Source organism: Pelophylax lessonae, assembly GCF_965119305.1.
Source record: "Pelophylax lessonae genome assembly, chromosome: 5".
Taxonomy (NCBI): Eukaryota; Metazoa; Chordata; class Amphibia; order Anura; family Ranidae; genus Pelophylax; species Pelophylax lessonae.
This window is the reverse complement of record NC_138772.1, coordinates 506,313,866-506,328,530: the sequence shown is the minus strand read 5'-3', so window position 1 is coordinate 506,328,530 and position 14,665 is coordinate 506,313,866. Positions and strand designations below refer to the sequence as shown.

Here is a 14,665-nt window from a genome sequence, read left to right as displayed (position 1 = left end):
TTTAAAAAATACTAAACAGTAAAGAAAGTTAGAGCATTTTTTTTTGTATATTGTGAAAGATGATGTCACGCCGAGTAAATAGATACCCAACATGTTATGGTTTAAAATTGCGCCCCCCCCCCCCCCCGTAGGATGGCGACAAACTACGGTCAATAGAGATCTCAATAGGCGACGCTTTAAATTTATTTAACGGTTACCAGTTTAGAGTTAGAGTGTAGCTCTTTTTTTAAATTATTGCTCATGCTCTGGTGATCGCGGCGATACCTCACATGTGTGGTTTGAACAGCGATTTCATTCGCGGCTCGACTTCCGTATACGTTTTTTTTTGTGCGCGAGCTAACGGTGACGGGGGTGGCTAAAATTTTTTTTTTACCTATTTACTTTATTTTTTTTATTTTTTTTACTTTATTACAGTTTTTTAAAAAAAATAAATAAATCTGATCACTTTTATTGCTGTCACAAGCAATGTAAACATCCCTTGTGACACCAATATGTAGTGACAGGTACTCTTTATGGAGGGATCGAGGGTCTAAAAGACCCTCGACCCCTCCACTACACTTCCATGTATGCAAAACGCCGAAAACTGCGTTTTTGCATACAGCCGATTTTTAAATTTGCTGAAGTGACGTCATGGACGCCGCCTCCATGTTACGTCATTGGAGACCCGATCGAAGCCGTTTCCGGCTTTGATCGGGACTCCATCCAGCCGGCAGACGTGCCGGCTGGGTGCTCGGGGCTCCCGTCTCACCGGGTCACGGAAGGCGGCGGGAGGGGGGGGGGACGTCCCCTCCAGCTCACCCGGGTAACGATCAGGCGGCTCCCGAGCGCATCGGTCTTTAACGACGGAAAGCCGAGGATGCCGGGATGGTGTCTCTAGCTAGAGGCATCATCCCGATATACTACCGCAAAGTCTGCCGACGTAAATATACGTCAGTATGCTGTAAGTGGTTAAAGCCAGGAGCTGCTACCTGGAAGGGATAAACCCCTAGTCCACAGAGACACTTTGTGAAGAACCTTTGAGCCATGAGCCATTACCATTGTTGAGGCAATATCTCTTTAAGGACACTTTGCTAAGATACTTCATTTAAAGAACACTTTGCGAAGATTCCTTTGGGCCAGTGTTATGTTGAAGGAAAATTTGTGCGAGTTGCTACGTTTTTGAGAAAGAAAAAAAGGGTGGTGTCTCATTGTCTCTTCAGATAAAGGGTGCCAGAGAGAAAGGGCCCCATTAAGAGTTCTTACAGACACTCACAAGTAGACCAGCTATTGCTAAGACTCCAGCAATGACAGCATGCTGCCAAGAGAAGATGTGTTGCCTAGGTGTTGCAGAGGGAAGGAGACTGAACACCAGTCAGATAGACTCCGCACTTCTTCATCCTAACTTGTGGGTCTAACTAGAATAGGAAAGAGTCAGTACCCTGGTAATTGAGAGGGACTTTGTCTATTACAGGAACACAACAAGATGACGAGTCAAGAGTTGCCCTTAGGGGGCCGGATGCATCAGCTGTCTCTACTTGAATGTTAGTAATAGCGATTATTAAGGTGAGAAGGTTGCCTCTGCGGAGAGGACAATCTCACTGTAAGTAAATAGAATGTAAATTTGCTACATGCTTACGTTCTCTTTGCAGGCTTGCAAGGAGTCTCTACGCCTCTATGGAGGTTGTCCATGGCCCATTTCTATGTATATCTGTACGAATGTTATTTGTAGTACTGTTAGTCAGGGTGTTTAACCATTTTCCTGTCAACCATTTTTTTTGTTTTGCGTGGGCTGCATTAATATATTGCACTTGGGGGATACTTATGTGTAAATTTGTAAATTCATGTACAGCAGATGTCTATATTTTTTCACGTAAATTATTGTGCTTCCTGGCCATATATGGGGTATGCCCCGTGGCCCTGTACATATGTTATTTCCCTTTTCCAAGTTTGTGGGATACTCCTTGTATATTTTTGGACATAACATATATAGTAGGAAACAGATGAAAACATAAGAAAGCAAACTCAAGAAACAACATCTCAGAATAGCAAAAATACCGTGCAACCAAAAATGTTCTCACAACTCAGATAACAATGGGATGAAATTTACATCCTCAACAGCAAAAATGTCTAAGTTACAAAGAGAGAGATTTTCAGTAGAATTATAAGGTAAAGTATAACTCCAACATTCAATTAAGCATGACTATATAACTTTAAAAAAATCATAATTCTAAGGCTCCATGTACACGGGACGCTGGAAATGGCCGTTTAGGAGCAGTTGGGCGTTTTTTTCAGAAGCCCCTGAACCCATCTACATTTTATCTTATCTGTCCATGTACACCAGGTCGTTTACAGTCATTTGCAGGCAGTTGCGTTCAGGGACTGTTTTTAGAACGCAATTATGATGACCCGCGTTTAGCGTTCGCGTTTTTCCATTTTAAAGGGGAATAATTTTTATGACCTCTAGGAACGCTTCTAAACGCAAACGCCCGCAAACGCTGCTAAACGCCCGCTAAACGCGGGTACAAACGCGACCGAACGGACGTTTGAAACGTCCTAAAAATTCCAGCATTCAAAGGGACTTTTAACAACGTCTCGTGTACATGGAGCCTAACAGTCATCACACAGCAAGCTCTAGGGGGACAGTGCTACATATCCAATTGCTCACAGTCACCCCTTGCTGACACCATCACTAAGGCCCCTTTCACACGGCGGGTCTGATTGGGTCTGCCTGTCAGTTTTTCAGGCAGACCTGATGGGAAAGCATCCCAATGGACAGGCAGGTGTAAAAAGACTCTATGTAACCACACCCCCTTTAAGCCACACACAATATTTAGCGTAGTTTAAACCACAGCCATTTTCGCTTAAGCGTGCTTTGTGCGCCGGAATTACTCTAAACAGTCGGACACGCCCACAAAAAAGGATGCTCTCCACTAATTGACATACTATTCCACCTACACTGACTTTCTGCAAAAAAAAAGTGTCCCCAAAAATGTTTGGGAAATGTTGGCAACTATGTAGTTACAATACTGTAGAGGACACAGCAGTGAAAAATTGGCCAACAGCAGGACAATTGTAATGAGAAAGACTAGGCTGAAATGTACTAGAGACAAAAGTAAAGGCTAGTACAAGAATTAAGGTAGCACAGATGATAAAGCTGTGTAAAATTGACCAACAGCAGGACATTTCTAATCACGGATAATAGGCCTAATGGGTATATACACTATATTACCAAAAGTATTGGGACGCCTGCCTTTACACACACATGAAATTTAATGGCATCCCAATCTTAGTCCGTAGGGTTCAATATTGAGTTGGCCCACCCTTTTCAGCTATAACAGCTTCAACTCTTCTGGGAAGGCTGTCCACAAGGTTTAGGAGTGTGTCTATGGGAATGTTTGACCATTCTTCTAAAAGTGCATTTGTGAGGTCAGGCACTGATGTGGAAGGCCTGGCATCACAGTCTCCACTCTAATTTATCCTAAAGGAGTTCTATTGGGTTGAGATCAGGACTCTTTACAGGCCAGTCAAGTTTCCCCACCCCAAACCCGCTTATCCATGTCCTTATGGACATTGCTTTGTGCCCTGGTCCCAGGGCTGGGACAAGGGGTGGGCAGGAGGGGCGGCTGCCCTGGGCACTGTGGTATCATGTGAGGTGGGGGGATCCACAAGGAGATTGTGGGGGAGGAAATATGTGTTGGAAGGGGGAATTTGGGGAGCAGCAGGGGGTACGTGTTGTTTTAGGGGGGATAATTGGGGGGGTGCTAAGAATGGTGTTTTAAGGGGATTTTTGTTGGGAAAGGGGATGGGGGAAGAAGATTTTTGCTAGGAGGGGGGATTTTGGGGTAATTTGTGCTGGAAGGGGGAAATTTAAAGTGGGGGGAAAAGATGTGTACTAAGAGGAGACATTTTAGAAGTAGAGGATTTGTGCTAGGAGGGAGTATTTTTTTTTTTGGGGGGGAGTGTATTTGAGTTGGGGAAGATTTAGGGATGGGGGCCAAAGATTTGTGCTGAGAGAGGGGATTTCAGCAGGGTGGTGGATTTGTGCTGGGAGGAGGGGGGATGTATGCTTAGAGGGTAAGCACGCAGATTAGTGCTCAGTGTTTCTGTGGGGGGATTTTTGCTGACAAATTATGCTCATACATCTTGTGGGGGGCTCAGTTTGTCATGTTTGCCATGGGCTCTAGATGACCTTGTCCCATCACTGACTGGTCCAAATCATTTGGTGGAGAGGAGAATATGGTGTGGGGTTGTGCTTTAGAGGTTGGGCTTGCCCCTTAGTTCCAGTGAAGAGAACTCTTAAGGTGTCAGCATACCAAGACATTTTGGACAATTTAATGATCCCAACTTTGTGGGAACAGTTTGGGGATGGCCCCTTCCTGTCCCAACATGACTGCGCTCCAGTGCACAAAGCAAGGTCCATAAAGACATGAATGAGCGAGTTTGGGGTGGAGGAACTTGACTGGCCTGCACAGAGTCCTGACCTCCATCCAATAGGACACCTTTGGGATGAATTAGAGTGGAGACTGCAAGCCATGCCTTCTTGTCCACATCAGTGCCTGACCTCACAAATGTGCTTCTGGAAGAATGGTCAAACATTCCCATAGACACACTCCTAAACCTTGTGGACAGCCTTCCCAGAAGAGTTGAAGCTGTTATAGTTGCAAAGGGAGGGCCAAGTCAACTTGAACCTTACAGACTAAGACTGGGAAGCCATTAAAGTTTATGTGCATGTAAAGGCAGGTGTCCCAATACTTTAGGTAATATAGTGTATGTAGATTAAAGAAAGCCAGTGGTGATCGGCAACTGCTCAACCCCTTGGGGATTTCCTACAGGTGTTTTCTACTATATCTAATGGGTATATGCCTAATTTTGACTATGGGGTTCGGGGGTGCGGAGAATGTGAGTGATATAATTTGAGGTGGTATAGATGCACACTGCTCTTGCACATAGTTTTTAGTTTTTTTCAAACAATGCAGTGCGTACTTACTATCTGTCCTGAATTTGACGGTACAGTCCCTCTTCTTGGTGAGTTGTCCCTCGTCCAATTTGTCCTGGACTGTGTCCCGAGATCTCAGCTTTAGAGGCCGTGCTGTAGTTTTTCTCCTGCCCTGCACTCACTCTTCTGCTCTAACTTGCAGGACGGTTATGCACGGTGTGAAAACTATTCAGAGAGAGGACACAGGCAGCAAGGAGGAAGAGGCGCCTCCAGCCGATCTCCTCAAAGCTAAAATGTTGTGCACTGACACTACACAGATGGAGGAGAGTGATGTGTCAAAAGGCCAGTGTCAGCCCTGCAGTATTTGCTGCTCCTTGCCTTGTTACACTGGTTACTGTGGTACAGGAGCAGAGATTGAAGAATAAGTGTAACCCGTTCATGGATCAAGACCCCTGTGGCTGTGACGATGCAGAATGTGACCTCTGTTAATGTGTAGGCAATTTCAGGGTAATACTGCTGATTGACTCAATTTTAATGACATTGGGTTCCATTCACAGAATGAACTTGCATGAGATATTTAGGTGTCAGGACACATTTTACCTAAATATGGCATGCAATCCTGAAACTGTCAATTCAATAGAACATTTTTCGATATTTACCGTGAAACGCTGAAAACGCTTGGTAAATACTGCATGAAAAAAGCATTAAAATCCATTCACAGAAGGAAATAAATAGTTAAATGCATGCGGAAATTAAGTAGTGGTCCAGGCATACGGTATTTGTGAAATGCGTACTGGTTGTTAAGGAGAGAGCGGCCTCAACGTCCTTAACAACCGATTAAACTATCAGCTGTCAACTGTAAAAACCTTAAACATATTGGACTAGGTGGGACTTTATGTGAGACCCAAGCTGGTGTTGCCTGGCGTCTCCATCCCTATAACAAGAAAAAAATGAGGTTGAAGGATTGTAAGAGGTGCATGAAAGTCAGCCAGCCCCCAGTCTGATGTACTCACCCTCCAGTCTGTCACCAACCAATTAGACCTGTCTCTTGGTACAAAGAACAGGGGTTTAGTTGACACACATTTGCAAACGCATGTGAAAGCTGCAGAGCCACTTCACGGCACCCTGTTATATCTGCAGTCCTAACACTCCTAATTTAGTGTCCACACACTGGAGGCACATGGCTGCTAATGGATGGATGGGGGACAGGTGAGAGGGAGACAGCCCAACCTCCCCCAACCCACCCTCATCCATGACTGGCTGTTGTCTCAAAAACTCAAATAATTAGGTTATAACGATGGTACAAACTGGAAGAGACCAGCTGAGAAGCATTACACCTCCATCCCCTTGGTGGATGCAGTATAAAGATAGGAAGGGATTTTATGTATGGGGCATGACCTGTAAAGCACAATGCCTTTCAATCCCTAATTTCCTATTTGGGACTTTGTGTGAGACAAGCAGGTCATGCTATTGGTCTCCATCCCTGTATACGGAAAATCGCCCGGTGGGACTTTATATGAGGCACCAAGCTGTAAGCAAGGCGTCTCCATCCCTGGTTGCTTAAACATATTGGACTAGGTGGGACTTTATGTGAGACCCAAGCTGGTGTTGCCCGGCGTCTCCATCCCTATAACAAGAAAAAAAAGTGAGGTTGAAGGATTGTAAGAGGTGCATGAAAGTCAGCCAGCCCCCAGTCTGACTGGGGGCTGGCTGACTTTCATGCACCTCTTACAATCCTTCAACCTCACTTTTTTTTTAGCTGTAAAAACCTATTCCTCCCTGTGCTGGTAAGCATAGTCCTCCATGGGTGTACGGTTATGTACTCTCCATGTGAACAAGGCCTTAAAGCGGAGTTCCGGCCACAAAAAAAAAATTTCAATGAACATACCCCCGGGACAGTCAGGGCTAGTGCATTCCACAATGGATAGCCTCTGATCTGTCCCGGTTCGCACTTACCTTTTAGAAGAAATACTCACTTTTAAAATTTCTTCTCCAGCGCTGCCATTTCAGTTGTGGGCAGCTTGAAGCCAGCGCGATCCTCTTCCGCATCCTCTTCCGTCCTCTTCGGTCCCACGATGCACTGCGCCGGCCCCGCCATCACTTCCGGGTCTGCAGCGTCATCCCTGCACAGATTCTGGGCATGCCTGCACGGGAACTGAAGTTGGGGCCGGTGCAGGCGCATTGATTCCTGGGAGCAATGACGTTCAGCTCCCAGGAATCATTGCAAAGCGGAAGTGACGGTGCGGGCCGTGCGGCCGAGGGAGGAATTGGAAAAAAGGTGAGTATTTTCTTTCTGCAATTACAAGGTAAGTAAAAAAAAAAAAATCCTAACTACCCATTTCTTTTTCAGGTGAGCTAGAGCAAGCGGATGGCCCAAAATCGACTATGTTGATTTTGTGGTCGGAACTCCGCTTTAATGTACTGAGGACACTGGAATGCATGGGCAGGTTTATTATAAAGGTGAACTAACCCTTTAAAGGCATAGTTCATCTTTACCAAAAAATGCCTATGCAGATAAGGAGCGTCTGTAGATGAAAATAAACTGTGCAGCTTTGAACAAAGTTAAATAATGCCTTTGGTGTAGCAGTATGCTGTCCAGTTCTGGGCACCGGTCCTCAGGAAGGATGTGCTGGAACTGGAGAAAGTCCAGAGAAGGGCAACAAAAATAATTAGGGGAATGGAGGACATCAGCTATGAGGAAAGACTACAAGCACTGAACCTATTCTCTCTGGAGAAGAGACGATTGAGGGGGGATATGATATCAATGTACAAATACTGTACTGGCGACCCTAGCATAAGGAACAAACTATTCAGAGAAAGGGAATACAATAAGACACGTGGCCACTCACTAAAACTAGAGGAAAGGCGTTTTAACCTTAAAATATGTAAGGGGTTCTTCACTGTAAGAGCGGTAAGGATGTGGAATTCTCTTCCACAAACAGTCGTATCAGCAGGGAGCATCGATAGTTTAACCCTCCTAGCGGTATCCCCGAGCGTGACTCGGGGTGGATTTTCCATGCTGTTATCGGTATCCCCGAGTCACGCTCGGGGTGGATTGGCAGAGCGCGCAGCGGTCTCTTACCTTCTCCTGGCGATCCAGCGATGATCTCCCATTGCTGAGATCGCCAGCGTCCGTCCTCCGTCGGTGTGATGACTTCCTGGTTCCGTTCCCTGCAGCAGCAATGCTGCATGGGAGCGGAACTAGGGAGGGAAATTCAAACATTGAACGTTGCACAAAACACAAACACACACACATAACATTTATATATACACACACACATATATACTGTATATATATATATATACACACACATATATATATATATATATATATATATATATATACACACATATATATATATATATATATATATACACACACACATATATATATATATATATATATATATATATATACATATATATATATATATATATATATATATATATATATATATATATATATATGTATATATATATATATATATATACTGTATATATACTGTATATATATATATATACATACACATATATATATATATACACACATATATATACATATACAACTGTATATATAATATAATATATATATATTATATTATATATTAAATAATAAAATTATATTATTGATTAGATTATAATTCATGCGTTTGTGTTTCAAATTTATCACATCTGGGATGTCTACTAGAGTCTTGTTTTGGTCAGGTTTAAGTCAATAATTACTAAGAATTGTAGGCCTATAATACATAACGCCAAATTTCCATGAAACAAATTGTACCGCTTTTGGTACAGAATTTCTGACATAATCATACCGCCAGGGAGGTTAAAAAAACTATTAGATGGGCACCTTAAAGACCACAACATACATACAATGTACAATGTACGGTCAACAGCAAACACACACACACATCATAGTTTGAACTGGATGGACTGATGTCTTTTTTCAGCCTCACAAACTATGTAACTATGTAGGTAATTTCCATACTTCATGAAGCGGGATTGGCAAATACCTAAGATGTTGCTAGGGAACTCCTAGCTATTACTATTTACCTTTTCCATCATAGGAGTGAACTTTTTCTCTGATTCATAGCTGAGCTCAGCATTGGAGAGCTCACTCCTGTGATGGATGGGGTGAACAGTAATAACTAGTAGTCACCTAGCAACGTCCTAAGGCTCCATTCACACCTGGGCGTTTTCAGCTCCAAAAACGTTTAAAAGAAACGCTTCCAAAACGCCCAACAAGTAAAACCCCATTCATTTAAATGGCCCCTGTTCACATCTGAGCGTTTTGCAAAACGCCTGTAGCTGAAAAAAGTACATGAGCTTCTTTTTGGGCTGATTACCAGCGTTTTTGATAGATGTCAATGAAAAACGCCTGAAAAAATCGCAGTAAAATCGCGGTAAAAATCGCGGTAAAAAACGCTACGCTCAAGTGTGAATGCAGCCTAAGAGTTTTCCAATCAGGCTTCAGGAGGTACGAAAATAATCTACACTTGGAGCAAGGGCATTTTTCAACTTTGGTCAAAGCTTATTGCGATTTCTTTTACCAAAAATATGTAGCAGAAAACAAATTGGCCTAAAATGTTAAAAATTTTTGATCTTTAAATTTTTTTTTGAGAATGTCATATAGCAGAATGTGAAAAGTTATTTTTTTTCCAAAATTGTCGCACTTTATTGTTTATAGCGCAAAAAATAAAAATCACACAGGTGACCAAATACCACCAAAAGAAAGCTCTATTTGTTGGAAAAAAGGACATCAATTTTATTTGGGTACAGCGTCGCACGACTCCACAACTGTCCGTTAAATTAACCACTTGCCGACCGCCGCACGACTATCTACGGCGGCGGTCAGCCCCTCACAGGCAAAGTGACGTAGGTCTACGTCGCTCGCCTGTGAGGGTTTAGGGAGCGAGCGCGCGCCGCCGGAGGCGCGCTCCCGCTCCCGCGTGGTCACGGACCCCCCCGCGCGCGTGACCGGCGGACCCGATCGCCGCCGGCCACTCTGCGATCGGCGGGGGAGAGGGAGATAGTCAGGCAGCTTGTGTAAACAAGCTGCCTGTCATTCTCCTCTCTGTATGAGAGCTGATCACATGGATCTACTATGTAGATCCATTGATCACTCTGCATACAGTTGAAGCCACAGCCAATCACAGTTAGAATCACGCCCCTAGGGACACACACAGCCCCTCCCTCTCAAATAAAGTTAACCCCTTCACTACCAGTGCATTTTTACAGTAACAGTGCATATGTATAGCACTGATTACTGTAGAAATGTCACTGGTAACCCCAAAAGTGTCAAAAATGTCAGTCAAGGGTCCGATCTGTCCGCCGCAATGTCGCAGTACCGCAAAAAAAATCGCAGATCGCCGCCATTACGCGTTAAAAAAAAAAACAACAAAAATGACAAAAATCTTTCCCTTTGTTAGTAAACGCAATAACTTTTGCGCAAACCAATCAAAATACGCTTTTTGCGATTTTTTTTACCAAACATAGGTAGCATAAAACAAATTGGCCGAAAATATTAAAAAATTTTGATTTTTACATTTTTTTTTGGGGGAATTTCATATAAAAAAAAGGGAAAAATATTGCTATTTTTGCAAAATTTACGCTCTTTTTTTGTTTATAGCGCGTGATCAAAAAATCGCACAGGTGATCAAATACCACCAAAAGAAAGCTCTGTTTGTGGGAAAAAAAGGACGCCAAATTCGTTTCGGTACAGCGTCGCACGACCGCGCAATTGTCCGTTAAAGTCACGCAGTGCCGAATCGCAAAATGCCCTCTGGTCGTTTAGCAGCCAAATCCTCCGGGGCTTAAGTGGTTAATGCAGTGCCAAATCGCAAAATAGGGCCTGGTCAGGAAGGGGGTAAAATCTTCTGGGGCTGAAGTGGTTAAAATATATGAGTTTCAATTCTTGAATTTAATTATTTTTAATGATATTCGAATTTTTTTAGATGCACCTGTATTGTGTTTATTTTTTTGTGACATCATGGTCACTTTATTGAATGACAGCTCAGCTCTAATTAGTACTTTTGCATTTTTTTTTTTTTTACCAGGACAACTTTATTGAAGTGTACAAAGGACCCAAGTCCATAACTAAGACACATATGAAGACATAAGACACAACTAAGACACATATGAAGCCCATTATTCCACAATTCTTTTATAGAAGACTCCAGCACTAGCAGCCCCCTCACAATACAAGTTTGTACGCTTTTACAGCTACAGGAAACACACGCTGAGCTTTCCTCCACCAACATGGCGCCCTCACCCGGACGCGCCCCGCCCTGTGACGCCATGACGCGGCGTCTCCGCTCTTTCCCGTCCTCCAGTCTCGGTGGTGACGCCCCCCCTGTGTGGTATTTCATCAGTAAACATCCTGCGGATTTGAACGCGCGATTTGGGCGGCAGGAAGGGGCGCGGCCGCCATCTTGTTTGTTTGAGTGGAAGTGGCAGCGGCTGAGCCCGAGAGAAGGAGGGGGAGACGAGAAGCGGCCTCAGCGGACGGCGGCGCCAGCAGCACGCGGCGGTGAGTGTCGGAAGGGGGCGGGGGGAAAAGAACGGAGGAGGGAGAGGCCCGCGCCGGGGCCTGTGCTTTAACCCGAGGCCGCCGCTAATATGGCGGGCTGGCGGTGCAGGCCGCACTACGATCCCCGGCCTGTCCTGAGGCCTTTCCACGGGCTGGGTGTGGAGGAGCGGTCACCGGAGGGTCGGATATGAAGGACATAATGTTATATAGTGATAACTTCTATATCGGGGGGAGGGAGGAGGAATTGCCGGCTGTATTTCTCATATACCGGGGAACTCAGCGGATCTCCCAGAGGGGGGAGGGGGAGGACTGTCTCTGGTAGTGATCTGTGTGTAGAATGGGGGCAACTCCACTCCACCATGCTGGCAGGGAACTTCCACACTGGCAACCTGCTGCTTCCAGACTGACATCACCCCCCAGGGGGCGCACTACTTCTTCCTGTGCCTGACATCAGTTCTTATAGAAGTTTCACATGCAGAATATTTACAGCTGTAATAAAGTAAGGCTATAGGGAAAACTTTTTGTATGTTTCTGTTTTGGACTGAGTAAAGGGGGGTAATAACACCTTGTCAGGTTCATTGTTACCATCTGCGTCCCTTAGGGGAGATTTCCCTTCACTTCCTGTTCCACAATCAAAACAGGAAGTCGGAGGAAATCCCTCCAAACTCCCAGGGTGTCACAAGAACTAGTGTCCCCCAATGCAATATTCCCCCTCTGTTACCATTCTTGTGTCCACAAAAGCTTTTATTTTGAAGCCCAACTTAAGGCACAATAAAAAAGTAGATCAGTTCTCATGTAGCGGGGCTGTGCCTGCTCTGCACAGGGTCAGGTGCTTGTTTGTTTTATCAGGGGGTGAGGAGAAAGCAGATTGGTCCGGCTTTCTACTGGCAAACAGTGCTCCCCCCCATGATCCAGCAGTGGGCTGTTCCTGGTAGGGATCGGCCGATTATCGGCAAGGCCGATATATTGAGGGGACGATATTGACGTTTGCCAATATATTTGTATCGCCCCCAGAACTGCCTATAGTCCAAATATTGCTCATGTAAGGGTAAAATGTCACTTAGCATAATTCCGTTTACAAATGTTATTGAAATGCCACTCACATATGTACAAATTAAAGATGTAAGCAATTCCACAGGAGCAGATCTGCTGGCAGACCGGTATCTCTCACCCACTTGCCGTAAGTTGTACCTGGGTGATACCACCTGGCGTGACCACGTGATCTCTTAAATCAAATGCCGGATGGAGCGGTATCACCCGGCTGTCACTTACGGCAAGTGGGTGAGAGATACTGATCTGCTAATGTGGAATTGCTGGTAGGTGGCTGGCTGGCACCTTGTCTTGTCTGTCTGTGGCTGGCTGGCGTCTTGTCTGTCTGTGGCTGGCTGGCGTCTTGTCTTGTCTGTGGCTGGCTGGCGTCTTGTCTTGTCTGTGGCTGGCTGGCACCTTGTCTTGTCTGTGGCTGGCTGGCACCTTGTCTTGTCTGTGGCTGGCTGGCACCTTGTCTTGTCTGTGGCTGGCTGGCACCTTGTCTTGTCTGTCTGTGGCTGGCTGGCTGGTACAGGGCCTGTGGATGTATGGCTGTGATGCACTCCCACAAGACTAGTCCTGACTCCAAACGAGGCTGTCCAAGGCGAGGGCCGATACCAATATAATGGGGAAAGTGCATATCGGCCTTGCCAATAATCAGTCTATCCCTAGTTTATAACCCCTTTAACCCTCTGTGCACACAAGATCGGTCTGGCACCCCCAGTTCACCAGTAGTCTTGAGTTGTGGGCTGTTCCTGACATCAAGCCCAGAGCAGGCTGAACACCAGGAACTAGGGATCAACCCATATCAGTTTTTCGTTGCCGTTGCCAATACCGATATTTTGTACATCCAGTCACGGTCTAAGACTAGTCGTCTCCTCCAACCATTAGGGGGTGATGCGTTGCTCATGTAAGGGTAAAATGTCACATAGCATAATTCCGTTTACAAATGTTATTGAAGATGCCACTCATATGTACAAATTAAAGATAAGCAATTCCTCATTAGCAGATCTGCTGGCAGATCTGTATCTCTTACCCACTTGCCGTAGGTGATACCGCTCCGTTCCGCATCCACTCAATACTGCTCTCTCTCACCCGCTGCATCTCCCACCCACCCGATACCGATCCGTCTCTCACCCATTTGCTGTAAGTGACAGCCGGGTGATACCGCTCCGTCTGGCATTCGATCTCAGAGGTCACATTGTCATGCCGGGCGGTATCACTTACGGCAAGTGGGTGAGAGATAGCGATCTGCCAGCAGATAAGTCTATAAGACCCCAAATCCCTCCTTTGCACTTAAAAGCATTCAAAACACCAAGTTTGGCTGTTTTGAAAACTGTCTTTTTTATTTATTTATTTTAAATCTGGTGCCTTTAAGGTTCCAGTAACCGGAAGTGATGTCTCAACATCGCTTCCGGGTTACTACCTCAGAGACCTGATAAGAGCAGATTCCGCAATAAAATCGTGGCACCATTTTCTCATCAGCCAAATGCCGATAACACAATTTTCGACCGATATGTTTCAATGGCCGAGATTTCTCGAATCTAAACACAGAACTATAGCAGTCACCGGAGCCTTACAGCTGCATCTGCAAATTAAAAAGCTCGTTTGGCTGTACATCTATGAATCACAGGAGATCAGTGTGTTCTGCACTCCGGTGACCCGTTTTCAGCAGAGAGCGGACTTTTATGGATAAACATGATTAAGACTGGGTTCACACTTATGCGATTGCAGACATAGCATTTGATTCGCACCACGTTGCTGTGCAGATCACCTGTGATGTCTGTGTTATGTGAATTCAGCCATACATTTTATTTTGTATGACTGAAATCACATTAACACTAAAACGGTGCAGAACTTTTTGTTTTTTGGTTCTCACTGGATTTAGATCGCGTGGGTTCCGATCCCATCTGATTCCACAGTTTGCACTGCGATCTATGAACCAATTTTGGGGATGTCCTAAACTTTATATGGACACCGGCAGCGGTTCTCAGAGAGCAGTTTGAACTGTCTGCGATTCGGAAGCGATGCCGAACCCGCACAGGAATCTCTGTGGTGCCTGCTTTGCACCAGAGTGAACCCAGCCTTAAGATTCCTTTCTTGGCACTTGTAAACCCAGTATCCTATGCTTTTATACAGTATCTCACAAAAGTGAGTACACCCATCACATTTTTGTCAGTATTATATATATTCTA

The 14,665-nt window shown here is 44.9% G+C and overlaps 1 protein-coding gene and 1 long non-coding RNA gene across 2 annotated transcripts in view; both read left to right on the top strand.

Moving 5' to 3' along the window:
- The window catches only part of LOC309556979, a 462,428-nt gene that overhangs the window by 155,779 nt on the left and 291,984 nt on the right, over nucleotides 1-14,665 (top strand). The window lies entirely within an intron of this gene.
- Nucleotides 11,250-14,665, top strand: part of RAD21 (RAD21 cohesin complex component) — a 38,650-nt gene continuing 35,234 nt past the window's right edge. The window contains exon 1 of the mRNA XM_082258170.1: nucleotides 11,250-11,441. The gene's annotated coding sequence lies outside the window, so the exon portion shown is untranslated. The remainder of the gene's footprint in view (nucleotides 11,442-14,665) is intronic.